Raw genomic sequence first — 27,667 nt, forward strand, 5'->3', positions numbered from 1 at the left:
CATTTTCATTTTTCTGGTAGCAATGACCTACACCTGCATGTACCAGTTAGGAAATACGAATGATATCCCTGTGGTGATTCCGCATCTGAGTTAAAGGCTCTTCTATGTGCATGTAAAAACTGTCATTGTATAATCTAAAGTTAAAGGTAAAAATCATGCTAATAAATAATATTTATTTACTTATTTTTATTTGGGAGAGCCTTACATAGCAAGTAAAAAAACACTATGACAAATTGGAGACCACAAAAGAAAGATAAAGGCCTTATATTTTAGTACCTTTAAGGACATCTTTCCTGCTTTTTTTGAACAAGGGGCCCCACACTTTCATTTTGTCTGGGGTCTTGTAAATTACATAGCGGGCTGTGCCCACCGGCTAACTCCTTGGTGCTGCTTCTCGAGAGCCTCTCATTCAGCCTAGCTTCTCTTCCAGCCAGAAGAGTCTACAGGGAGGGGCTGGGGAGGCAGAAGGAGGGCTTTCAGCTGGGGCCTGACTACCTGGGGGCACTTCATTCCCCCAGAGGGTCCTCTGAAGTCTCCTGGCAACCGTGGTCAGGGTTGTCACCAGCTGAGAGGTTGGCCTGGCACCTCCCACTGCCCACTACAGCCCCTTGTCCAGTATTTGCCAGACGTCAGGCCTAAAAGGCAGTTTCGGCCGGAGGAAAGGAAGATGAGCCTCCCCATCACGAAGGTGGGCTTTGCCAGCCAGCACTCGGGCCCAAGGACCGGCCTGGTGCTTTGTTTTGAATGGCAGGAGCAGAGCAGGGCTGTCATTTCTCTTCCTAGGATCAAAATCAGACAAATCTCCTATTTGGCTTACCAGGCAATAAGTGGATAACGCCAGTGAATGTCAGTGCAAATTACAGCTCCAGACGCCTGTTGTCAGCTTTGTGCTGCTTCTTGTCACTTTAATGCAAAGAGACAGCACGGAGCTGATAACAAGCCAGAAGGGTGGGGGATCGGAGGGGCTGGCGGGGACGGGAACAATGCATATTGGAGAGATGCATTCAAGACAGCAAAAACTCACGGCAATGATTTCCTTGATTGCCTGTTGGAAAAGGAGCATTTAAGGGTGTTAGATACCTGGATGACGACTCGGGTATTTACAAAATGAGCAGCGACCTCACCTATTAATTCACCTACCCACCCACCCACCATCCCACCCATCCACCCACTCATCATTCATCCGTCCATTCATCCATTCACAAACCCACCCATCCATCCATCTATTCATCCACCCACCCACCTACACATCTATCTTCATCTGTTAATGAGAACTGGACTGGGCCTGTTGGCACACTGGAATTCTGAGAGGTTCATGAGGCCTCCATCTACTGCTTGCAGCCAGTTTCCCAAGGTTGCTTCTAAGAAGTTTGGAGAATTCTTGGGAGGAAACACCACTCCTCCTGGCAAAAAAAAAAAAAAAAAAAAAAAAGGCTTTAGGGCCTTTTAATTTTGTCTAAAACAGCCTAGTTCAAAAAGTCCAGTTTTACTCAATTAAATTGCATCTTCTAAGCTAGTGCTTGGGTGTTACTGTTTCAGAGACACCCTCAGCCCAGAGATAAGATCTTCCCCTCCCAGCTGGCTAAAGAAAGAAGTCTTGCATTTGGAGAGCCAGAATTTGGGTGTGTCCAACTGTCTTGAAGCCTGTGAGGGTCAGCTTCCATTAATATGCAGTCTCACTGTATCTCCACCCACATTACACATTTGAGGAACAGATGCAGTCAAAACAAGAAGCCAGGCCTTACTCCAGCTGTGCCTGTGCTGGCAAGCTAGTACCTAAGGAATTAGAAAAGGGACCAAGAAGGTAATTATATGGGGTATACATCTTGCATATCTTCTTAGGTTCCTCAATGACTGTTCTCTTGGGTGGGAGGGTATAGCTCAGTGGTAGAGTGCATACCTAGCATACCTAGCATACACAAGGTCCTGGGTTCAATCCCCAGCACCTCTATTAAAAATAAATAAGTAAATGAACCTAAACAACCCCCATTCCCTCCCAAAAATGACTGTTCTCTCTCTTGGCTGGTGTCCCACCTGTTCCCGGATGCCCCCCACTTTTGAACTCAGATGAGATTCCTCACCACTAGGCATGGAATCTGGCTTCCTGAGCAGTCATCAGGGGCTGGAAAATACAAAGGAGCTGACTCCCCGTGGGGTAAAGGTTAACGTAGGAGATAGAAGGTGGGAGCAGGACAGATAAATTCCTCCACTTTCCATTCTCCTGTAAACAACACTGGATTGTGACTCCTTTTTGCAGCCTTCTAGAGAAGCTCCATGCTAAGTCACTCTGGGGCCCCCTCACTTCTCAGGGTGGGCTCACAGTGAAACAACGCCATCACAGTCAGGTGTTACATGACATCATATGGCTTCTTGTCTCGCTTCCTTTGTTTCCTTCCCTCTGGGGGCACATTCTAACCAAATTATTAGAACCTTAATCCTTGTTTAGGGTTCACTTTCTGGAAGACCTGGACCAACGCAATAAACAACATTTGTTTAACACCTGCTATGTGCCCCCAGGTGCCTTGAATACATTCAAAACTGATTAGGGAACTTGGAAAACTCATTCAGGAGAGCAGAACATGGATCCCAAGGTCACCTAGAAGAGCAGAAGCAGAGTGGGAATGAAACTGTTGAAACTGAGTAAAAAAAAAAAAAAATAGCTAATGAGAAAAAGAAGACGGGGGGAGCTTAGTGGAGATGGGGTGGCCTCAGAGCCGCTGGAGCCCAGTGAAGAAAAGAGAGGCTTCTGTATTCCTTGAGACTTTTGATCAAGATGCCAGGCCCCCAGCTTGGTTCCCAAATTGGGAAAGATGTCCATTTTGGGGACTGAGCTTATGCAATGAGTCAGTGTCGTCCTCACAGCAGAAGTACTTAAAGAGTGCAGGAGGAACAGCTTTCATACCAGTATCCTAGTTATCTACGGCTGCAGAACAAATCACCCCAAAACTCAGTGCTTTAAAATAATAGCACACATTGTCAGGCGTTCTGATTTTAGCCACTGCAGTGTACATGAGGCAGGGTCTCACTGTGGTTTTGACCTGCGTTTTCCTCACGAGTGGTGACACGGACCATCATTTCATATTCTCGTTCTCATTTGGGTCTCTTTCTAGTGAAGTGCCTGGTCAAGTCTTTTGCCCATTTTCTCCTGGTGGACTGTCTATCAATTGATGGCCCTGAGTTACATATCCTAGATTAGAGTCTTTTGTCAGATAAACAAATGGCAAATGTTTATCCCCTCAAAAAAAAAAAAAAAAAAAAAAACTCAAAACCAAACCAAACCAAAACAAACAAACAAAAAACAACCCCAACAGTCAACCATCATCATCTCAGTTTCTGTGGGTCAAGGATTCGGGAGCAGCCTGGCTCCGCGAATAGGGCTCTGATCTCTCACGAAGTTACGGCCAGATGTTGGTAGGGCTATGTAGTCCAGTGGAGGTCTGAGTAGAGCTGGAGGGTCTAGTTCCAAGACCGTTTGCTCACGTGGCTGCTGGCAGGAGGCCTTAGTTACCCTCCATGAGGACCTCTCCCCGGGGCTCCTTAAGTGTTCTCATGACATGGTGGCTGGTGATCCAGGAGACCAAAGCAGAAGCTACAATGCCCTTTAAGATTTAGTTTCAGAAGTCACACATTGTTCTCTGCATCCTACTCCACTGATCACACAGAAAGCCCTGAGTCAAGGCAGGGAGAGCACATTTCAGGGCACGGAGACTAAGAGGTGAGGACCTCATGGGGAGGAGGAGCATTTTTGGAGACTGGACCATAACAGCATCCTGGAACATAAGAGCTGGGAGAGTTCTTAAAGCTCATCGGTTTCAACATCCTCATTCAACAGCTGAGGAAACCAAAGATCAGAGACATTAAGCAACTTGCTCCAGGTCACTCAATGAATCATCTGTTCATACTAAGGTGCCTGCAGGAAGCCCATTCTTTGAGGCCATGTAAGACTCGTAGCCCAGGGTCGCTACGCTGATGAAGGCAGTCAGAGGGGATGCTTTAACTCAGAGTGGATGAATGAATCCAGGGCCAAGCTGATTACAACAGTTCATTCATTCAAAATGTATTTCTCGAGTGCTTTCTTCACACCTGGCACTGTTCTGGGCACTGGTACACGAAAACACCCTCCTGTTCTCGTGGGCCTTACAGTGTAGTGGGAAAGACGGACAAGCATCCCATTGATAAAGCAACTATGACAACCACAGCAAGTGCTTTGAGGAGGAGGTTGGAGCACTGCACAAACACAGAATATTGAGTTTGTTCCAGCCGAGGCGGCATCTCTCAGGAAGTGATGATTCAATGATCACTTGACAGTCTGAAAGTGAGTTCTACCATCGAGATGATTTTTGTTCACTATTTGTTTTTCAGACATTATGTTTCCACCTCCAGATGTTCCATTTCAGTTTTCTTTTATATCTTCTATTTCTCTAATAGTCAACTTCATGTTTTTCTTTAACATCCTTGAATATATTTATAAGATTGATAATAGCGGTTTTAATATCCTTGCCTGTTAGTTCCATCATCTCTGCTATTTTGGGGTCTACTTCTGTTTTTTCATCCTGGTTATAAGTCATATTTTCCTGCTGTCTTGCACGCCTAGTAATTTTCTATGGGATGCTAGGTCATGCGCATTTTACAGTGCTAGGTGTCAGATTTTGTTTTATTCCTTGAGAGAGTGTTGGATTTTGCTCTGGCACACAGTTCCTAGGAAACAGTTTAATCTTTTCAGGGCTTGATTTGCAGCTTTGCTATACTATGCCCTGAACAACCTTTAGTCCAGGACTAATCTCACCCTGTTATTAAGGCACAACCTGCGTACTACAAGGGCTACACTTTGGCTGGTGAGAACACCAACGATTTCCATACCTGTGAGAATTCCAGGAATTATTCCATCTGCTCCTTTTAGGTGGTTTTTGCCTGCCTCAAGGAATTTTTTCTCACACAGGCAATGATAAGAGATCAAAGACAAGGTTCCTAACCTGACCATTTCTGGAGTTTTTCTCCATGTGTAGGACTCTCTTCTCTCTAGTATGCTGCCCTGCAAATCTGAACTTCCTCAGTCTCCCACAAATCTGAACTGTCTTCTCAACTGTTTGGGTTGTCTCTAGGCGGCGAGCTGGTGCCATCACAGGACCCACCTTGTTTCCCATCACAGTCCTGCCTTAACTCTCGTCCAGTGTTGAAAATTGTTGTTTCAGTCTAATTTGAAAAGATACATGCACCCCAATGTTCATAGCAGCACTATTTACAATAGCTAAGACATGAAAACAACCTCAATGTCCATCAACAGATGACTGGATAAAGATGTTGTGGTATATTTAAACAATGGAATACTACTCAGCCATAAAAAAGAACAAAATAATGCCATTTGCAGCAACGGGGATGGACCTGGAGATCGTCACACTAAGTTAAGTAAGCCAGAAAGAGAAAGAAAAATGCCATATGATATCACTTATATGTGGAATTTTTTAAAATGACACAAATGAACTTATTTACAAAACAGAAACAGACTCACAGACATAGAAAACAAACTTATGGTTATCAGGGGGTAAAGGAGGGTGGGGGGATAAATTGGGAGTGAGGATTTGCAGATAATAACTACTATATATATAATAGATAAACAACAAGGTCCTACTGTATAGCACAGGGAACTATGTTTAATACCTTGTAATAGCCTATAATAAAAAAGATTATGAAAAGAAATATATTTATATATAACTATGAACCACTGTGAACCATAGTGAACTACTATGCTGTACACCAGAAATTAACACAATGTTGCTGACTGACTATACTTCAATTTTAAAAAATGATCTTAAAAAAGAAGGAAATTATTGTTTCATATATTTTTAATGGTTTTCTAATTGTTTAAGGCAGGGGTATATATCTAGTCCCTGTTACTGCTTCATGGCATATGCTTTCTTTAAATTTTTAAACAGCTTTATTGAAGCATAACTGATGATAAAATTCATACACTTAAAGTGTAAAATGGACCAGTCACACCTGAAACCATCACCACATTCAAGATAATGAACATATTCATTACCCCCAAAAGTTTCTTCATGCCCCTTTGCAGTCCCTCCTTCTGGCTTCCTGGACCCTTCCTCCCAGGAAACCACTGTCTTGCATTTAGTCACAACAGATTAGTCTGTAGGTTCTAAAGTTTTATATAAATTCCTTTTTGTTAGGCTTCTTTCACTCAGCATAATTATTTCGATTCATGCGTCTTGTTGTTTGTATCACTAGGTTCCCCTTTTTAACTGCTGAGTAGTACTCCATTGTATGGATATACCACTATTGGTTTGGTTATTTTGTTTATACCATATTTATTCATTACTGATGGATATTTGGATTGCTTCCATTTTAGCTATTACAAAGTGTTATGAACACTTATGTAAAAGTCTTTGTATGAACACGTGATTTTTTTTTTCTTGGGTATATACTGAGGGCAGGAACATATGGTAGGTATATGTGTAACTTTTAAAGAAACTGTTTTCTAATGGCAGTTGCTTTAAAGCCAGTTTTTGTTTGTTTTGTTTGCTTGTTTGGGGATCCATGTGGTGGTGTGGTAAATATGAAAAGTTTGGATGTAGATGTTCACCTTCTCTTATTCTGAAGCAATGAGCAACTGCCAGGTTGATTAATGTCAGCCCTCACCAGTCTGGAAGGTAGACTCTCACCAGAAGATGGAAAAAATACAAGACAAGAACACGAGGGGCTCCCAGCCTGGCAGAGAGCAGTGGGAAAGGTCACAGAATGCTTGGCCTTTTTTTTTTTTTTTTTTTTTTGGTTGGAGGCATTTAGATGGAAATTAAAGTAGAGTTTGCTCTTTTTGGATAGTTCATCCTTTTCTTGTGATTTTTGAAAATATAAAATGTTGGAGAACTTAGTTCAGAGCTGTTTTTTGAAGTTTTGGGCTCTCTCCTTGATGTTTGGACTTTGAAGCTTCCGTCTGTGAATAAATTCAGCCTTTGTTTCACCTTTCCCTGAGGAACGACGCCAGTGAGTTAGAAGGAGATATCCAGTAGGGATAAGTGGCTTTTCTTTGATCCGCACACAAATCGAGCTCCTCTGAGCCAAGAGAGGAATGGGCTTCACAAACGCCCGTCTGGCTCTGAACCTTGAGCCGTGTTTAACAGAACAGGCAGAGGTGGTGCCTTTTATTTCCACCACCTCCTCCCCCCTTCCCAAATGCCCCAGCACGGATGGATTCTCTTAAAGGAGTTTCCTTAGGACAGGCAGTATTTTTATACTTCCATTAATATCTCACACAATTTGAGATGTCTGGCAATATTATTGAAGCCCAGGGACCCTGGAGAGCTGCATAATGCCTGGCGAGGTGGGGAGAGGACCAAGTCACCCTTCTCTTCAGCCCCCTTTGTCATCCTAACAATGCAGATCAAATGTCCAGGGCCCTGGTGCACTGCCGGCACTTACCAACCACCTCGGAGCCGGGGGCAGCTTCTCTGGAAGGCCACCCCTCCCTCAAAAACAACCTGCCTGTGACTCTTTGGCCACCTGAGTTCACAGTGCAGCTTGAGGAAATCTGTTATGGAACATTCATGTTCATATTCCTGAAAGACCTAGGACAGAAATGCTAACTGACCTCCTCCTGGCCTTTTCTTAACTGGCCCTGGTAAATCTGTAGCTGCGTGATTTGGGCTGCAGCCAGGAACAGGGGCCCTACTGATTATTCTGTTCCCCATTGTTGAGTTGAGGCTTTATTCTGAATCATGATGCTGCTTCCAGTTTTGCTATTGTGATGCCACCTCCCACCTTCTCTATCTCAAACGTAAGCTGGGTAACTTGTTTGCACTGAGCCTTCTGGGCCCTGCAACCACTCCACGGATGCTGGTGATGCTTCCACCTGTGCCTCAAGACAGGGCCCGCTCCTGCCAGCCTGGGACCGCGCCTCCTCACCTGGGCACCCGGCCGACGCCCAATGGCCATCGCTAAGCTCGTTGATACAAGTGAAGAGTTAGACACTGGACACAGCTGACAGTGATGTCACAATTGATGGCAGTTAGGAGAAAGGAAGGCCAACTCCCACCAGGTGCCCTGGTTCTCTGGCAGGTGACAGGTAGGGGACTGAAGACATCTCCTCCTTGGCTTCCTCCTCCTTAGGGATACTGGTCATGCTGGGGAAATAAACATGCAATTGATTTTTTTGCCTCCAAACCCTTGGTACTGTGGCTAAAGGGCTGCGGTTGTCATGGCAGCAAGCAACATTTTTATTATCAGCTGTGGCCTTTTCCCCTCCCCTGGGAAATGCTTGACATGATTCTGGTTCTCCACACTTCTGTTCCTTGTCTTTTAGGGGTGGATGCATCCTATTTGCCTCTGACTGGGGAGAATTTCTATTCAGTTTGGAGGGACTGGCTGATGTGTAGGAAAGTGGGGGCAGGGTGAGACAAGACTCTCAGAGGAGGTACAAAATTGTGTGTGTAAATGGGGGGAGATCAGAGCATGGGGACAGAGGAGGGAGGGAAAGGGAACAAGAAGGGAGATGGGGACAGGGAGAAGCAGAGAAAGAGGAGGGACACACGGAGGTGAGGACACCTGCCCTCAGGAAGCTCCCTGCTCACACAGGCAGACCCACACCTATGACTGCCGGAGCCCCTCCAGTCTCCCGGCTCGGGCTTGTTCAATCTGCTCCACCCTCTACCAGCTTGTCAGCCTCTGGTGGGCAAGCACAGCTTTCCCCCCCGTCCCAACCCCACAGGTTCCACCATGTGCCTCATAATATTAGGCAATTCAATGCTGAATGGATAAATGCACAGATGGACATTCAAATGCTTTTTAAAACTGAAATAACTGAATAAGGCTTTGGGGGAATTGACGGATGGGAATCAAAATCCCTAGAAACAGATGGTCAGACTCACCTGCCAGTTCGTGGGTTTGTTCTGAGAAATGCAGCTTCTAAGAAGAGTGGGGAGAGATAGACATTATATGATCTGGTCAGAGGGCTCTCCTCTCTAAGGAAAACTGCCCCAATTCTGGGCACCTGCTCAAGGCTGCCTTCAGATGTGCTGATTATGCTGGAAGCAAATCACGTGTCACTGTCCAAGGGGGTGGGTTGGCTTCCCTGGGGTCTTCAGCTCCAAGCACCCCTACCCTGAGATGCTTCAGTCCTGCCCTACAGGAAGTGGAATGAGACTTGGAGAAAGTGGCTTCTTATCACAGTGGTTGTAGGGTGGTGGAAGATAATGACAGGGACTGTGTCTGCAGGCATACAGTTGTGTCCCCATTTCAGTCCCAGGGCACCTCAGAGTAGAGATCCCAACTGTTCTGGGCACAGGCCTTTCTTGCAAGCTCCTTGGAGAGGGGTGATGACAAGGAGAGGGTGAAATGAGAAGGAAGAAGGGAGGATGCCTCTGGGCTTGCCTCCCCGGAATGCCCCAGACAAAAGGCTGGGTCTTGTGTTCCTTCTGATACAGTCAGAGCTATCTGTGGCCTCATGCCCCAGCCCAGCTCTAGGAAGAGGAAACAGTTTACAGTAGAAAATCCCAGCTATGTCCAGGGCTTGCAGTTGCCAATCTAAGGGAAAAAACAGGGTCAGACAGGGAGACTGACTCATGCTGACCAAACTCACAGGGGACTGATGGATAGACCGAAATTCTACTCATTTGTGCAGCATTCTTCAAGTTCTTTGATATCTGAAAATCTGCCCCAGTTTTTTAAAAAAAGCTTCTGTATGACTAATTATATACAATGTAACAAGTTACATTGTATATAAAAGAAGAAAAAAAGGTCCATTAAGCCTTGTTCCCAAGAAAGGCAGGAAATGGGACAAGGAACAGGTTTGTTGTTCTTTGCATTTATTAATTCCTGCTTTTTGACTCAAGCAAAGGAACTTGATTAGAGAGAAAAGTAAATTTCCACTAAATGTCAACCCTAATACCTTCCTTTGTGATATAACCCACTTATTAGCTGCCTCCTCCTACCTGGTAGAGATCCAGGTAAAGTTGGCCTGAGCCAGCAGATTCATGACCTTTAGAAACCTAGAGCTTACCCCCAAGATTTCTGCACACCCTTAGGGGGCTCGTGTGCTCATGGCTCCTCCTGTCTCCCAACGCCCTGCCCTGGCTTCCGCGTGGTCCTTATCTTTGCTGTTACACGCCACAAGTCCCATCAAATACATCAAGATTCCCTCTCACACAAAATATCTGTGAGCTGAGCAGAACTGGGCAACTATTTCAGGAGTGAAAGGGCTAGAAGGGGAGATAAGAACAGATTTCTGTCACAGCAACACCACTTTAAAATACGAAAGAGCATCTCTGATTCTCAGGCAGCCTCTAGCCGCCCCACACTGACTTACCCCACCTTCTCCCACCTCTCTGCATCTTGCCCTCTGCCCTGATTCTTCCTCTTCTTTCCTGCTTTCTCTGCCAGACTCCTCTAGTGGTTAAAAAGTAGCTCTCACATTTTGGCGTATATGGCAGAGTAACCTCAACTTCAAGACCTCACTTTCTCCACCAAGCACCCACACTCTCCACCAAGCACTGATTAAGGTCTTTTTGCCAAATAAATGAAGTCCCCCCAGCCCAAGAGGAACTTCTGTACGGCTAAGGAGATGAGTCATTGCATTTTCTTTCCTAGACAAACCCCTACTGCAGTTCTCCATCTCCATTTCCTCTAAGTTCCTCCTTTAGTTATAATCAGTCCATCCCAAATGCTACTCCTTTCAGGAGAGTCTGCAAACCCAATTTCTGTTTGTTACTTCCTAGCTGTTTGTGGGAGAAGCCAGCTGTGAGATCTTAGACAAAGTACTTAAACCCTCTAAGCCTCCTTGGGGAAGGAAATGACAGGTAACATATAAAGCTGTTAAAAAGATCAAGTAATGGGATGCACATGAAAATGCTTCATCAGCCACAGAGCCCAGTGAAACTTATGACCGTTACTCATTGGGGCCATGCTAGCCAGGGTACCAAGCAACACGGCCATTGGTTGTCTGAGTCTTTGTGTGTCTTCCTTTCTCAGTGACAGCAGCCTTACTGATGCACTGGTCCAAACACTGTGGGGCCTCTTTCTCATGTACAGATGCTGTTCAGTGGGTGTGCACAAAGAGCACCTGATGCAATGAGAACTAGCAGTCCTGCCAGAGGTGGAGCACCTTAAGCTATGGAAAGCCTCTATTCGAGGGACAGAGAAATGCCCATATGTCTTCACACGATCCTTGCCTCTGAGCACCTTGTAATTTACCACAAGCACTTTCGTGACCATCCCATTTCATGGTAAGAGATGTACCACTGTGGTCACATACATATGGCTGAGAAGTGCCCCTTGATGACCTCACTCTATGCACAGCCCTCTTGAGTTGCCCAAGGGAAGACAATGACCCTAATTCCTCTATGGCTGCACATTCAAGGCCACCCCAAGCTTAGGGTCCCAAGGGCACTGTTCATAGTCCCACACAGCCAACCCAGTATGACTCCATCTGCTCTTGGAAACTTCAGTCAGAATCCTCCTGCTGTCCAGCTCCCAGCCTCCTTTCCCTCTTCAGGGATAAGCCCCCAGCCATCAGACAGCTTAGCTGTTCAACCCTTAGAACAAAAGGAGTTGCTTTCACTCTGTTTCTCACAGTATAGGGTTGATTGTTTCGAAAAGAGGGCCCAGGATGTTGAGGTGTTTGCGGGGGGCTGGTGAAGAGCACCCCCTTTCTCATTTCCTCACTTGAGTCCTGAACCAACTGAGAAATAAACAAAGGAATAGTAAGGCAGATGGAGACCAGAAGGTCACTTATCCACCAGATAAAACTGATGTTGGAGAAAAAGGTTTTCCAAATACTGAATCCCAGAATTAGGCATCTCACTCACCCGATCATGGCCGAGCTGGACCAGGAGGCCTGTCCTGTGAGATTCATAACATGGGATAGTAGACCCTAGAGGGTTTGGGCTATTCTGCCCAGCTTCTCCTTCCAAACTCACAATCAGATTAAGCACCACCCCCTGCAGGGAGGGTGACAAGGATGCTGAGCTGGAGGGATGCAGAGAGGCCAGGTATCATCTGAAGGGTGCTGTCTCCATTTGGATGGAAGCATCTTGGGGAAATAAGCTCTCCCCATCAACACACACCTTCTGAAGACAAAAGGCCCCTTTAGACTCCTTGGAAGTGGTGATTCACTCTTCTAGCTCTTGTTGAGACAATGAAACACCAAACACCATGTCACATGTAGACATTGATACACAGAGAGAGGTGTGTGCGCACACACACACACACACACAAATAGGATCATGCCATATGATCATAGCATATTTTATAACTGCTCTTTTCACATAACAATATATCTGGACTCCAAGTACGGTAAATACACTTTTACAAAATCATTTTCATGGCCAAGTATCCCTCCACTGTGTGATTGTCATACCCATCTTTTGGTAACCAACCTCCTACTGTTGGTCGTCTGATTTGTTTCCAATCCCTTGCTACTATTAAAAAGTAATTGTCTGAACCTGTAGCTAAATTGATTCAGATGCTTAACTACCATTGAAAGGTAAATTCCTGAAAGTGGAATTGCTGGGTTAAAGGGCAGGCATGTGTTTAACACTTTGGTCACATTTTGCAAATTCTGCAGCAGGTGCCATTGATGTAGTCCAATGTACAAAGGACAAAAAGAATAGACAAAAGAGCCAGTTTACCTTGCAGGCTGTGGGCCCCCACACTGGACTCCCCATGTCCTCCGTAGGCCCCTGTGCTGTGCTGCACACCCCAGAACTTCAGCTCACTGTGTGGGCCGATGGGCTGAAGACAATGAATGGGAAGGGGTGGTGGGTCTGGGCCTCTGTAGATGACAAAGGCAAGTGTACTTTCAAGGCTGAGCGGGGCTTCTCCTGGTTGGTGGAGGTAGACATGGTGGTTCCCGGGTCAGCCACCCATGCTCTTCCCCTGTGCTTGGGCTGATCAAAAAATCAGAAAATCAGAAAACATCCCCTGACTTCATCAGTCATGAGAGTCTCCCGAATGACCTGCTACCAGAAACAGCTATTTGTGGGATGAAGGACAGACGTGGTGTTTGCTTTGTCCCCAAGTCCATGCCCAGAACCTGGAACCTCGTGACCCCTTTTCACAGTCAACGATTCCTGGAGTGCTTGTGCCTCTCTGGATGGCATCTCTAAACAGTTGTTTAGTTTGTGGGCTAATATTTTCCAGGAAGCACCTCCAAAGACAATCTGAATGCACATAGTCCCACAAAAAGAGCTGACTGCGAACGCTCCTGGTTGAAGGAGAGTTTTTCTGGTAGCTGAGACTGGGAGTTGAAGGGTTTTCAGTTTCTTGGGGACAGAACTGGGGGAGGGTCTCGCTGTGCCCAGGGAATGCGGCCACCTGGAATAGGGAGGTGGGCTCCACAAAGGAAGGAGGATTTACCAGAGCATGGTGGAGAGCTTAGGAGTCAAACAGACTTCTGTTTAAACCCCAGTGCTGCCCGCTTTGACGGTAGGAGTGTGGGCAAGTTACCTAACCTCCCTGTGCCTCAGCTTCCCTAGCTTCCAGGGTTGTGTAAAGATCTAACTGGGTAATGGGCATATAAGTTACAAGGTAAGTGCCCCCAAAGTGGTAGATGTTACTCCAGCAACAACACCAGAAAGTGTAGACAATCAGGAAGCCAGACTAGGATCCCAAAGGAATAAATAAAAAAGCCATTGGACAGGGAAGCTGGGGAGGGGTGAGTTACGGGATGGGATTAAGAGATATAGCTACTGTGTATGAAATAGATAAGCATCAAGGATACATTGTGGAGCACAGGGAATTATAACCATTATCTTGCAACAACTTTTAATGGAGTACATCTCTAAAAATACTGAATCACTATGCTATACATTACACTAATATTGTAAATCACCTATATGTCAATGAAAAAAAGACCATTGGACATCTTTATGTCCCCAGGGCGTAACTTACGGTCAGCACTCAGTAAATATTTGATGAATTTGATGAATGAATATGTGCCAGGCCATGTCAAACAGGTAGACAGCAATAATGGTGAGGAGCTGGTCCCTGGAGAAGCCAAGAAAACTCCCATGACAATAATAATACTATTAATAAAAGTAGCAGACGATTATATAACACTTACATGATGCCTGACACCAAACCTCACCTCACCCTTATAATGTGGTGCTTCACCTCCATTTACATAGAAGGAAACTGAGGCACAGAGGTCACATAACTTGCCCCATGTCGTGCAGTTATTAAGGATGGAGCAGCATCCATGTCTGGATCCTGGGGCCAGAGGACGGAGGGCTCGGGACACTGCCAGCTTGGCTAAGGTGTCGGTGGGCAAGGAGAGTGAACTCAGCTCAGGGCAGAAGGCGGGGAGGACCAGGGCTCAGAGAGCACACTTGCTCACCCAGGAAGGTCACCAAAGAGACAGGTGATGGAACAGGAAAAAACGGGAGGCACCTGTCTCATCTCCGAGCTGTAAAGGAGGATGGCACATTTTTCTACAGTGAGTTGGGGCCTGTTCTCATATATTAATTCTCTCAATCCTCCCAGCGATCCTAGGGCCCAAGTACTATTATTACCCCCAGGAGAGGCACAGAGAGAGTAAATGACTTGCCCAAGGTGAAGGTCACACAGCCCATGAATGGTGGAGCCAGGATGTGTGCCCAGGCAGTGTTGTTTAAAGGCCCCAGCCCACCTGCCGAGCTGCACTGCCTCCCGGGCCGGCCACTTACAGGGTCGGTGACAGGCTTGTCCACTGACTTAACAGTGTTCCTGAGGATGTGCTCTGGCAGTGGCCCAGGGTTAGGGGCTGGGGAGATAGCGATTAACCAGATGGGGACGTCTCCTTGACAATGAGAACCAGAGACAGGGTGGTCCCTCGGTTGGGACCTGTTACATGCACAGTGCCGCCACAGCTGGCTCCCGTGTGACCCGGCAGGCCCTGCAGAGCCCCGTCAGCACCTCCAGGGTGCCGAGCCCCCAGCGACGCTTCTGTCTGGGGTTGGGGGCTGGGTTGCCACGTATTAGACCATCTTGAAACTGCCTGATGTCTTGTGAGCTTCCAGGTCTGCAGTCTGTCTGTGTCACTCTTGTCACCCAGGTGATCAGTTTTAGCTAGAATCACAGCCCACAGCTATTCAAGAGCTCCATTCCTGACATTCCGATGGCAAACAAATGGCGTGACTATGACAAATCTCCAGCCCTTCTTCTCTTTCCCTGTTTTTCTGTCCTCTTCACCCTTTTTCTTTCTTTCCAAAGCCTTAGAATACAACTTTGTTCATGTGAAGTTTCTTAGAGGCATTGTCATCATCCCTACTTGAGGACAAACAGGAAAAATATCAGGACCAACAAAGTCCTCTCAACATGGCCAAAGGTGCTTGGATGGGGAATGACCGGGGGGCCTGGCGGGGTCACTAAGCCCCACCCCAAGGGACTGAAGCCACTTGCTCCCAAGTCTGCTTAGATAGGGCTGTGAGGGCCCAGCCCCAGCCTTGGCCAGCTCCAAGGGTGCGGCCAGACTCGTCATCTGGGGTGTCACCAGCACGTCCCAACCATCCTCAGGGATGGCCGGGTGAAGAGTGACCCAGGGGAGCCTCGCCCATCGTTAGCAGCTGAGCCATGAAGTGTGGAGGTCAGTAGAGCTGAGCCAATCACACGGACTCCCTCAAGGACACGACCCAGGAACCAGGAAAGAGAGGCTGGCCCATTGAGAGCAGCAGGACCTGCAGGGCTGCAAAGCTGCCAGGGGGTGAGGCTCCCTGGGGAATTGACCTATTCTAGAATCATGACCTTTGACAGTGATTGACTCTGCATCAGGGTCTTCAACCTTCCCTATTTCACAGGGAGGACCCACCACACTCAGGCTCCACAGCGTCACTTCCCAGAGCATTCTGGGCTGAAGACCCAGCCCCGCTTCCACCCCTGCTCTGTCCCTGGTCCTGGCCGAAGCAGGTGGGAAGGGTCCACAGGTGGGCAGCTTGGATGGCTGAATTTCATCCCCTCCGTGCTCTGCCTGAGTGTCCAAAAGACCTTTCTGGGCCATAAAGGGACCCCTTGTGACATCACTCACAGAGAACAGTTCTTCCTTCATCTCAAGAACACCTGGAGACTTTCAGCAGCAAAAAATTAGCTCATGTGTACAAGGCACAGCCGTGCTGCTCCTCACCTGTCAGGACGCTGGTGGCTGGCCCTTTCATGAGCTCCGTGGCCTCCTTGGGCTTCAGTGTCCACCTCTGAGATTGGGGGCTCCTTCGGTTTTGCTCCAGATGTCCAGCTTGGAGTCTAGCTTCTCAAAGTGTGGTCCCTACACCAGCGGTCGCAGCATCACCACCGCCTTGGAGTTGGTGGAAATGCAGATTCCCAGGTTTTGTCCTAGAACTGCTAAGTCAGAATCTCCATTTTAATAAGATCTTGGCTGATCAAATGCAATGAAAGTTTCATGTGCCTCGGCCTATACCTGACCACTTTCAATTTGAGCTTCAGGTTAGGGTTACATGGGGGAGATTTTGCAGCGTACTGATGCCAAAGCTGGGGTGGTGGAGGGTGGAGCCTGGGAACCTGTATTTTTAAAAGTTCCCCCATGATTCTGATATGCAACCAGGGTTGAGAACCACTGGCCCAGAGGAATGGGCAGTGGGGGATCTGCCTTCAGCTTCCTGAGACCCCCTCATGACTTCCTCTGAGCAACAGAACAAGAAGGTCCCTCCCTTCCCTTTGTACTGCTTACTCTTGCCTTCCTTTCCTCCTCTCATCACTGGGGTTATTTTTCCCTCTGTTCTGGGCGGAGTTAGGAGCAACTCCTTGGATATGGGACTTGCCCTGCCCATCAGTGTTGGCCAGGCTCTGGCCACCCTCCCCCAAGGCCCCCGCCTTGGTCTGACCCAAGTGCTCCCATGCACAGGCGTGCCACAAAGGCGGCTCTGGGTGCCCCAGGAGGACACGGGGAACATCTAGAGAAGGGTGACTCATGCCCAGCAAAAAGCTGTCCTGCCTAAAGTTCAGCCAGTGCACATGACCAGCAACCCAGCATCCTCACAGCCCCCCATTTACCTTGCTGTCAAGCTCGGCCACTGTAGGAACCATTTCTGGTCTCCGTCTGGACAAAGAGGCGGCAGTGAGGTCTTGCCAGGGCCTGGCACACCATCCAAAGAGCCCTGTGAGCTCTTAACCTCTTTGCTGGGGATAAGGTCACACAGAAACAAAAAGCAAACTTGCTAGGGAATCACAAAAAGGCTCTTTCCTCCCTTCTTTCTCCATCTGAAAGCAATGAGGGAGCTGGACAGGCCAATCCCAGAGCCTTTCATGGTTCTGATCAAGGTCAACCCTGAGCCAGAGAGAAATGCAGGGGCCCTGGGGAGGGGGGGCCCGCTTTGGGTTACAGAGAGGAGGGCCCCAATCCCTGCAGCCTGTTTGAATGTGTCACGGCCTCATCACAGCAGCCAACATTTGTAGGTTCTGCCTGGGTCGGATCGAACCTGACCTAGCTCCGCACTGGGCTGCCTCCTTCCCGCAAACCCAGCCTGGTCTCCCCATCATGTGGGAAACCATTCCCCAGCTTGTGTTTCTCTCCTGAGCTTTCCCATCTCTGAGCCCCTGGAGGAAGGAGAAAGTAAGGCAGCCACTCCTGTGGCTGGTAAATGGGTCTGTTTTGTTGTTTTGCAAGCAGGCAGCGACTTGAGATTTGCTGTAGCTTCCAGCTGCTTCTCACTCGCTGCACCATTCGCTCCAGAAGCAGGGCTTTGAATTCCCCGTCTCCCTAATTCCTTTCTGTTCTTTCTCCTCTTCCTTTTCTGTCTCCCTCTTTCCTCCCTCTCCAATCCCTTTCCTCCTGGAATCCCAGCTCTGCCTGTTTTCTTATGCCAGTGGGTAGAAGTGTTATTAGACTGTAGCCCTGGGGAGGAGCCCAGCCTTGGCAGGTGCAGGTCGCTTGTTACCTGTTACTCCAGCGGCGTCACTGTTACCCCAAGTGCGGCTGCCAAGAGGAACCTGGATACTTCGGGCCAGGCAGACCCGGTTAAATCTTTCCCAGCTGTTCAACTCTGTGCACCTTGTTTAACTTAAATGGGCCTCAGTTGAGTGGTCCCATAAAATGCACACTAATCACCATCTCACGGGGTTGCTGTGGAGATTAAATGAGATTGTGGCTGTGAAGGCTGGCCAGGTTAGGTGCTCGGTCACCCACGTGCTTCCCTCATGTGCCTGCCTCTTCTGTCACTGTGCCTGGCAGAAAATAGAGAAGTGTTTCTGTTGTAATGTGTCCCTTTCTGCCGGGACCCAAGGATCCAACTCCTCTTGTAGTTTTCTTCTCACTTTTCAGTTGCTTCAGTGTAATTTCCCCACTGGGCCCACCAGCTGATTGTGAATGACAGAAAATGTCCACCCACAGGGAAGGGGAGTGTGAGCGAGTGTGGCCCTGGTTCCCAGCTTCTACCTCCAGGGCTGTCATTTCATTCCCAACCTAAGTAGGTGTCAGGAATATAAATTTGGGCCTGGTGGGCTTCTGGGAGGAGGTGTGGGCTGATCAGATAACAGTGCTTGGAACCAGGCTGATATGTCTTCAAGCCCTGACCCCTGGTCCGCAAATTCCATGACCCTGGGCAAAGTTATTTATGCTCTTTGAGTCCTTATCTGTCGACTCTGGTGATAACCTCTTTCTTAAGGGATCACTGAAGGCACTGAAGGTCACCTATGGAAACTCTGTGACATATAGCAGATGTGCGATAAACTCCCCACCCAACCCTCATCCTACAACTGCACAGCCTCACCAGAACACATAAAAACAGCATACTTTCAGAGCACTCTGTGCCCCAGTATCTTTCCTAGTGCCCTGCATACCTCCTCACAGTGTATTCCCCTTATGACCTTGGGGGGTAGGTTATATCATTGTCACACTCACCTTCCAGAACAGAAAACAGAAGCGTGGGGAAGTTAAGTAACTTGCTGGAGGTCACCCAGCATGGCAGAGCTGGGAGTGACTGCCATTGCGATTGGTGGGCATTTTCAGCTTGATTTGCATGGGAAGTTTTCCTATGGAATTCTGGAGGGGGTATGGGAGTCCTACATCCCAAAGTGGATTTGGCTCCAGAACCTTCCATGGCCCCCTTGCAGAGGGAGCCCACAGGGAACAGAGGATTCAAATGTGACCGACCATCCAGGGACCTGGTGGGTGCGGTGGGATTTGTGGTCATCAGCATCTGCTTGGTCTGCCCTCCTCCTCCTTATCTCCTGGGCCATTTTTATCAGGATGTCCCTCTTCCCTGGAGCGCCTTCCGGCAAGTCTATCAAAAGCAGGGACTGGGTCTCAGAGGTCAGGAGAGACTTCTGGACACAAAGCCTGAAGCATATTTGTTTTGTTACCTGAAATTATTATCTTCACTTCAAAGGCTTAATTGAGGAAGATTCAGATGTTCACCAGGGCTCCAAATGCTGAAGAAAAATGTATTTAAAAGGCAAACTGCAGAAGCAAATGCATTTTGTCCTTGCCATTTTGTTGGGGCTGCATCCGGTCAACATTAAAAAATAGCTGTTTCTGTGCTGGCAGCGTTTGTGGACGTGGCCAGGATTTCCCGTGCCTCCACCTCACCGTTTCCTCTCTGTCTCTGAGCTGGTCCCCTTCATTCTTCCCTCTCTCCCTCCCGACAACTTGCTCAGATCTGTGGGTAAATGTGCAGAAGTGTTCTGGAAAGTGGGAACATTTAAGCTTCAGGCAGACAGGGTTCAAATTCCAGCTCAACCACTTCAGGGCTATGCACACCGTCAGTTTACCTCTCTGAGCATCAGATCTCCATCTGGAAACTGAGAGCACGTGAAAATGGCTTTCTCCAGCACTTGAGCCTGGCACAGGGTAAAGGGGCAGTAAAAGGAAAAAGGGGATAAGGGGACAAGCTTTTTGCCCATAGCTGAGTGTGTGTCTGGGGCACAGCGTGTCCTTGACGCTTTTGAAGAGTGTTTTTCCTTTCTCTCTCCACAGCCCCGGCCTCAGCCATGGACTCCTTCTGCCCTCGGGTCTGCCCGTGAGATGCACAGCCCCTCTGTTTCACAGATGCTTCTGTGACTCCCTCCTACCCAAGTAAAATGGACCTGTCCTGGTCCCTGCCCAGGGTTCAGCCAAACTGATGAACAGACCTTGGCTGACACTTCAGTGAGGTGACATTTGACCAAGGCCCAGGGACAATGCTTCAGGGAAGCACAGGCTGCCCCTCGCTCAGTATTTCCCAAATGTCTGGGACCAGGGCTCACTTTTGGCAGTGCTGTCATGAACTATGCCCAACCTCAAAAGGGGTACAGATTTGGCCAGCCACACGCCCACAGAGGAAGGAGGATCTTTGAACATAGGTCATGCTGCTTAGGTACCTGCTAGGGCAATCTGTGTGTCCACTACACCTGCCTCCCACAGCAAGCTGGGAGGACGCCATGCACAGGGCATCCTCTAAGAGCTGGGTGCCCACATGCCGTCTCCCCGCTCCCTCGCTGCCGAGGGTGAGGAGAGATGCTACTGCACCAGGGTCCGGAGATCCGGGCTTAGATCCCACCCACCCTGCTCATGACTCATGCGGGACACAGGCAGGTCATCATTCACTGCTGGGGCCAAAAGGCTGTAGTTCCACTTGGCTGCTCCCTACCACATAACGGTGACTCGGAGGATTAACGAGGGACAAGAACTAAGCTTGGTGAATGCAGCTTTGCTCCCCAGCTGGACCCTCTGATTATTCTACAAAGCTGACGGGAAATGGCAAAGGTCAAAGTTCTCTTTCCGTGAGGTTGAGGTCCTCTCTGGGTCTGGTTCTGAGCTCCACGTCCGTGTCACTCTCGCCTGGGGTGAGGCCCTGGGGTCAGACTTAGAAATGGGGGTGGGTTGGAAGTGGGAACATTCTCCAAGCACTGGCCACATGCCTGGGGCATTTCATGTGGCAACACAGCCAAAGGGATGGATTTCCTTGGGTTTTTTGGAAACTTCCAGTAGCAAAAACCACAGACTAAACAGCATCTGTCAAGGTTGGCATGAGCAGGATGGAAGCTATCTCTCCACGATGCTGGCTTTCAGGACCAGTCCCCCTGGTTTTCTACTGGTGTAATTTGGTTTTGTGATCGCTCCTGGTGGAAACCCTCGTGGCACCACCTCTAGGACACTGGTAGCCAAGGCCAGAGCCCTAGGAGGACGGGGGAGGAGGGAGAGAGGCAGACGGGGCCCTGGCTGTAGCCCTGCCTGATGGAGCCAGCTAGGAGAGGCCACTTCCCTCTGTGCTGTGGCCTTTCCTCCTCAAGACTGGGAGCTCCCTCGGCCAAAGGTCTACGCAGGATTCAATCAAATCTGCCAACTAAAGAATGTCGCTGGCCATCCGGCTCTACAAGGACTGAGTCATTAGCCACTGCTGTCACTGACCTTTAACACGCCCTGATAGGAGTTCAGGGTGGAGATCAGGAACGAGGTGCTCTGTGCGCTGGGAAAACTGGCAGAATGGGCCTTCAGCTGGTTACATATTTTCAGGAGAAAATGTTATGAACCTAAGGTTCTTGCATCTGCTCGTACTTGGAAAAGCACTAAAATCATTAACTAAGATGTCTGTTCCTCGTGACTGGCAGCAGCCTTCTTCCAAGATGTGTGCTTGGTTGCACGTACCCTTCTCTAAAATCACACATGCGATGGCCTCCCCCCTCAGCTCTTCGGAACAGTTTCTGAGAGCTCCCTGAGAGGCCGCCTTCTGGGCCAGAGTCCTCGATAAGTCCCCGATCAAATTGAAACTCACAGCTCTCACATTGTGTGTTTCCATTTCAGTCAACAGTTCCTCCAAGTAATCCACCCTGGGATGGAGAAGATTCTTTCCCATTTAATTCTCTCTGATAGACCATCGTTCACCTGGATTCAAAATCAAAATCATATAAATTAGACACACTGAGAAGTCTTGCTCCACCTCCACCCCGGTTCACTCTCTCCTCCCAGTCTACCTGCTACTCTTACTAGCTTCTTATGTATCTTTCCAGTATTTCTTTCTGTAAATTCGAATGTGTATTTTCACTCTGCCTTCTCCCTGAAGTGCACAAAAGTTAGCATTTAGCGTGTCCTGGTATCGGCCAGGGTCTCCTTAGGAAGCAAATGGCTGACTCGAGCTGGATAACTGAGGAAGGGTTCATGAAAGACTGTTGACAAAGGTGTGGTTGGTTGGGAGGGGGTGGGGGAAGCAGTAGGAGTGTGCAATTCGCCAGGGCTAGGGACCATGGGGGGGGCCAAGGCCTTCAGGGATGAAGATAGGAGATGCTGGAAACCATAAAGAGACTGAGAGTGTGCACTTTGTGGAGAGGCCTCAAGGTGGAGGGACTACGTACTGCAAAGCAGGAGAGGAGGCAGGGACTAAATACTGGCCCTCCCTCTCTCTGGATCTCCTGCAGGGCCCCCATCGGCCAATCCCTACCAGAAGTCTGGGGCAAGGAGGCCTGTGTGTGCAGACTTTACAAGCCAGCCTCCTAAGACACAAGCAGGCTGAGGAGGGTACAGGTGTCTCAGGGGGAGGTGGGGAAGCACCTTGAGAACACACAGCCCACCCGCACGGGGCCCTTCTCCCTCCATCACCTGACAGCGGATCCTAGAGACCTTTCCATGTTGTTTGGAAAGGTTTCCACGTTATTTGGTTGTGGCTTCTAGCATTGCCTGCATCCACGTCGTCAACTTCCCTGCTAGCACTGCCACCAAACTTCTCAGCTGCTGCCCAGCACTCCGGAGGGTATCACAACACCCCCCCGTAAGCGGCCTCGGGTCCTGGTGTCAGCCAGCCTGCTGGGGTGCTCCTTCCCTTCAAAACCTAATGAACATCTCCAGCCACCATGCACCTCCCTGCCAGCAGCCCCGTGCTCCTGGGGGTCCTTCCAAGGATTTCTGGGGGTCTGTCATGTCATCTGGCACCTTTGCTCCTCCTCTTCTCTCCTGTCCAAGCAGGGACACAGCTGCCTCGGCCCCACACAGTCTGTCCTTGGAGTGTGGGGACAGCAGAGGAGTATTACGACATAGATCAGGAACCCATTTAAATTTTATGAACAGACCTCACTGCTGGCAAAACTCACTGCCTGGCCTGCCCCAGGGAATCAGAGAGTCCTTTCTCAGCCATCTGTCTCCCTGGTCTCCAGCTACTGCCGTGTTCCTGGGCCTCCCTCCCATCCTTTCTTCACTTCCTCTCTCCCCGGAGACCCAGCCCCAGGCCACCCTCATCTGTCCTCCTCCTAGTCTCTTACTTTCCCTCCTCCTTTCTCATACAAAGCAACTGAGCTCCCATTTGCCTCAAAGTCTCCCCCAGGTCTGGGTCCAAGGACTTGGTCTCTGAAACCAAAGGGCTGTTTTCTCTCTGTAGCTGATTCCCACTGAATCAGTGCCAGCCAACAGAAATAGAATATGAACCTTATATAAAATGGTAAATTTTCCAGTGCCTACATTAAAAAAAAAATTAGGTGAGATTAATATGCTCTATCTAACCCAAAAGATCCAAAATATTATCATTTCCACATTTACTCCATACAAAACTATAAATGAGATATTTTAATTCTGGTATCTCACAAGATGCTTTCTATCCGGTGTGCAGTTTGCACGTGTAGCACATCTCCACTCAGACTCACCACTTTTCACACGCTCGGTAACCACATGCGGCTAGCGGTGACTGCGTTGGGCAGAACAGTCCTGAAATACAGAAAGACCTGCAACCACCTTTTTAAAAATAACCAGATTCCGCCACTTAGTGGGTACAATGAGTTCACATTAATGGTAACAACTCGTATTTCATTGCCCTGGCTTCCTTCGCCATGAAGACCGCCATACCTTTCTGCAGCTCACTGGGGATTCTCTGGAGAGGAGTTTCATGCTTTTCTTCCCCAGACTCTTGTGTCTTTCTGCTCATTTAGTCACATGTCTAAGTACCTGTGGAAATACAGATTTTGTTTGTGGGTTGGTTTTTTTATGTAGCACATTATACGTATTGTTATGGAATTTTCTTCTCCCCTTAACACGTTTTAGAGATCTTATCACACTAGCTTGTCAGTAGCTCATTGTCTGCAACCAGGCCACGGAATTTCATAGTATTTACTGGACCATTCCCCTACTGACAACCATTCGGGGTGTTTCTAATTTTCACATTTGCAAACAAAGTTGCAGTAAACATGTTTGTGTACCCAGGTGAGCATAGCTGGCCCTTGAACAACACAGATTTAAACTGCGTGAGTCCACTTACTTATACGTGGATTTTTTTTCCATAGACACTATCTCAGGTTGGTTGAATCCGTAGACGCGGAACCGCAGATATGGAGGGACGGCAGGTACTGAGGGCTGACTCTAAGTTCCAGCTGGCTTTTCGACTGTGGGCAGATCAGGGCCCGTAACCCTAGTGTCATTCAAGGGCCAACTGTTTTTCTCTAGGGTGCAGAACTTAAAAGGGGAAACTGCTTCGTGTGAGAAAGGAGGAGGGAAAGTAGGAGACTAGGATGAGGACAGGCGTCCTACCCTATCCTTTTATTTCCTTCTGTCCATCCTGTGTGCTCTCCTCTGGAGCTGCTATAAGAAAGACACAGCAGTGCTGGATGCTATACTTCATATCATGTGACTTAAAAAACAATAGCATCTTCTTTTATTCAGTAGAGGTACTGGGGCCTGAACCTAGGACCTTGCGCATGCTAAGCAGCAGCTCTACCACTGAGCTCTACCCTCCCCGCTACAGCTTCATTTTAACTTCTTCACCAATCTGCTCTTCTATTTGTCTTATATTTCCTGGAAATTCCTTAGTCTTCTGGACATTGATCCCATTCCTCCTGACTGTCCACAATAAGCACCCTTTTTATTTCTTCCATCATTTCAGTGGGATTTAGGGAAGAAGAGGGGTACACATCAGTGTGTAATTCACCACAACGAACTGTAAGGTGCTTATTCTGCACTTAGAATTATTTCTTGAGCATGGTTGTCAGAAGTGGATTAGTTGGATCAAAGAGCGGGAACATTTTTTGAGGTTGTCGATACATAGTTAAAAGTGCTCGCTGGACTGAGGAGCAGAACAGAGGGAAGGCACTGGCTTTGGCAGAGAGAGAGAGAGAGAACCGGGTTATAATCACAGTTCCTTCACTTGCCCGTTGTGTAACCTGAGTGGGTTAGGGAACCTCTCTGAACCTCAGTTTTCTCATTAGTAAAATGGGCATGCTAATGGTACCAGCATTTAAGAATACTGTGAGGATAAATTGTACAAAGCACCTTCTCCAGAGCCCAGCCCATAAAAGGTGCTTGATAAATGCTATGAGTCAGCATTGTTTCAAATAAGTGGTTTGTCAGCATCAAAGAATTGTGGATTCAATCGGGTGCTTGGAAAAGCACTCCCTTTCTTGATCATTGGCATTTCACGCTCTCAGATAAATCACTTCCTAGCTTGGTACCTCTAACTCCAAAGAGAGAAGCCGCCTTCCTACCTGCCTCTCTGTGAAGGCTTCTGTGAAGAGTCACCGTTACTTAGAAACAGTGAAAATCCCTGTACATCCTTGGGGTTATTTTCATTGGAAGGATGAGTCCTGGTCCCCTGCCTCCAGCTGCAGACTGAATCTCTATGAGACGATTCCTCCTTCTGAGCGCGGTCAGGTGTAAATTTCTATAGAAGAAAATATCTGGTCCCTACTCTGGGCCAACTTCCAGAAATGTCATTTCACCCTCAGCTGGGAGGTTGGTCTCCTGACTCCTTTTCCTATTTGACAACTTATTAATCAGAAATCCCCAGCAAACCTGCTCCAGGTAGGCAGGCTGAGCCTTCACCATAGCCACATGCCAGTCCAGGCTCAGATGCCAGGAATCCTGTGTTTATGATCAGCTCACAGGAAGTGAGGCACAGAAAGACTGGGTAACATGAAACCAGCTGGTTTCTAAAACTCCTCCATAGTATAGGTTAAATGACGCAAGATGCTCTAGAAAGAGTAAATGATAAGGTTCCCAGAGAGCTCTTAGAGCCCCAGCACTGTGGGTAGGGCAGCGAGTCCTGCTAGGGCTGGACTGGAGAGCAGTGGAAGATTGGGAGCAAGTTAAGGCCAGAGCAGCCGTTGGGAAACGTGTGGCTGGAGGTAGCTCTCCTCTGAGCATTGGCTCACTTGAGTACAGGGCCCATGGAGGGGAAAGAGTGGGGGACCAGCTGGCTTGAAATTCTGTCCAGTCCAGCCACTTGTGATTAGGTTACCAGTGAACATGCAGATTTTGCTTGACTGCTCCGAGCCTGGGGAAACTCACCCTCCCCTAGGCAGCATTCCCTGGTTTGGTCTTGTGAGTCAAGCTGCCTGGGCTGGAATCCCCTCTTCATCCCCAGCAGGCTTGCAGGTGACCTTGGACAAAGTATTGGATCTCTCTGTTCCTCGTTTTCTGCATCTGTGAAATGGAGACAATATTAGTCCCTACCTGCAGGCAGTTTGCTGGAGTGTGAGTGAATGAGATGACAGATATAACCTATACACAGCCCTGCCAACTGTGCCTGGTAGACAGCAAGCACTCAAAAAGGCTAGCATTAAAAATGAACCTGCCCCATTAGAGTTGAGCCGTTGCTCCGAGTCCTGCCCTCCGCAGCTGTCACCTGTCCCAGTAGCAGGAAGTCTGCTAGGCTCTGGCATACCAAGCATGGGGCCAGGTTGCCTACCACCCAGGGGAGGATGAGGAGGTGGGCTGGAGGAACCGCAAAGCGCTGCTCCTGGACTATGTCCAGGGAAGAAAATTCAGACCTGATTGGAATCAGGAAGACCTGGCTTCGAGTGTCCACTCTGCCACCTGCTCTCCAAGAGACCTCTGTGAAGGCGCGTTCCCCAACCTCTGAATGTCAATTCGTTCATCTTTTAAATGTGAGTAACAGTACCTACCACTGTGCTGGGGGAAGATTTGACTGCTAATACCTAGGACCTGATAAACACACCCTGGCACATACTAAGGACTCATGAAAGTTGCCGTTCTGCTCCTTTCTCTTTTATTATAAAGAGCCCCCCACCCACCCCCAGCACTCTGTTTCAAATAAAGAGCACATCAAAGTTTCTGTAAATTTGGTCCTGTTTGAAGCCAAGCAGACGTTGATGTGATTGTGACAAAGGTTCAGACTGGGTCCTGTTCTGGCCACACTGCCGCCTCTTTGGCTGATAACGTGATCTTTATTCCTTTCAAGAGCTCAAATCTGAACGAGTCTAAGGTTTCCAGTCAACTCAGCCTGGGAGTCGTCCACCTGTGACGTCATCAGAGGGGTCTCTACATCACAAGGCGAGGGGCTGAACGTACTGTGTGGTTGTCGCCCCCCTTCCCCCTTGGTGGGCCCTGGGAGAGGGAACAAGTGAGCCAGTGCTCAGAGGAGAGCCACCTCCAGCCACATAGACGGGGCCCCACAAGGCCCACCCCTTTGCCTCCACGAAGAACCAGGCATCTTCCTCGATGTAACCGTTTCCAGAATGCCAAGCCGCCTCCGGAGAGGTCCAGGGACTGCGCCTCTGCCGCTTCCCTGAGCTGGTGCCGAGTAGATTTGGCAGGGAACACGGTGGGAGAGTGGGCTGCCCCGAGGGGCAGAGAGGCACTCTGGACCATTTTCACAGAGTCACGTTTCCAACTTGGTTGAAAGCAGAATCTTTAATAATAGATAGATTTTCAGGGACTGCAGCCTTGCTCTTGCCAAATCCTAGCATAAAGCATATTTTTACAGCTGGGCTGATAAATCCGCGAAAGACGGCACGTACCATGGAAACGCTGACACAGCCTTTCATCCCC

At 48.5% G+C, this 27,667-nt stretch overlaps 1 long non-coding RNA gene across 1 annotated transcript; it reads right to left on the reverse strand.

The window, feature by feature from the left end:
* LOC116657250 lies at window positions 1-27,667 on the reverse strand. Its single transcript, XR_004312325.1, has 13 exons — window positions 27,637-27,667; window positions 26,165-26,299; window positions 23,735-23,833; window positions 23,536-23,596; window positions 21,681-22,897; window positions 17,868-18,052; window positions 16,984-17,109; window positions 16,100-16,311; window positions 12,633-13,989; window positions 8,877-8,913; window positions 7,915-8,132; window positions 1,244-1,403; window positions 1-1,045 (listed from the first exon to the last, which is right to left on the reverse strand). It is a non-coding gene; the product is annotated as an uncharacterized LOC116657250 (long non-coding RNA).

The sequence above is a fragment of the Camelus ferus genome, chromosome 17, assembly GCF_009834535.1.
Source record: "Camelus ferus isolate YT-003-E chromosome 17, BCGSAC_Cfer_1.0, whole genome shotgun sequence".
Lineage (NCBI taxonomy): Eukaryota > Metazoa > Chordata > Mammalia > Artiodactyla > Camelidae > Camelus > Camelus ferus.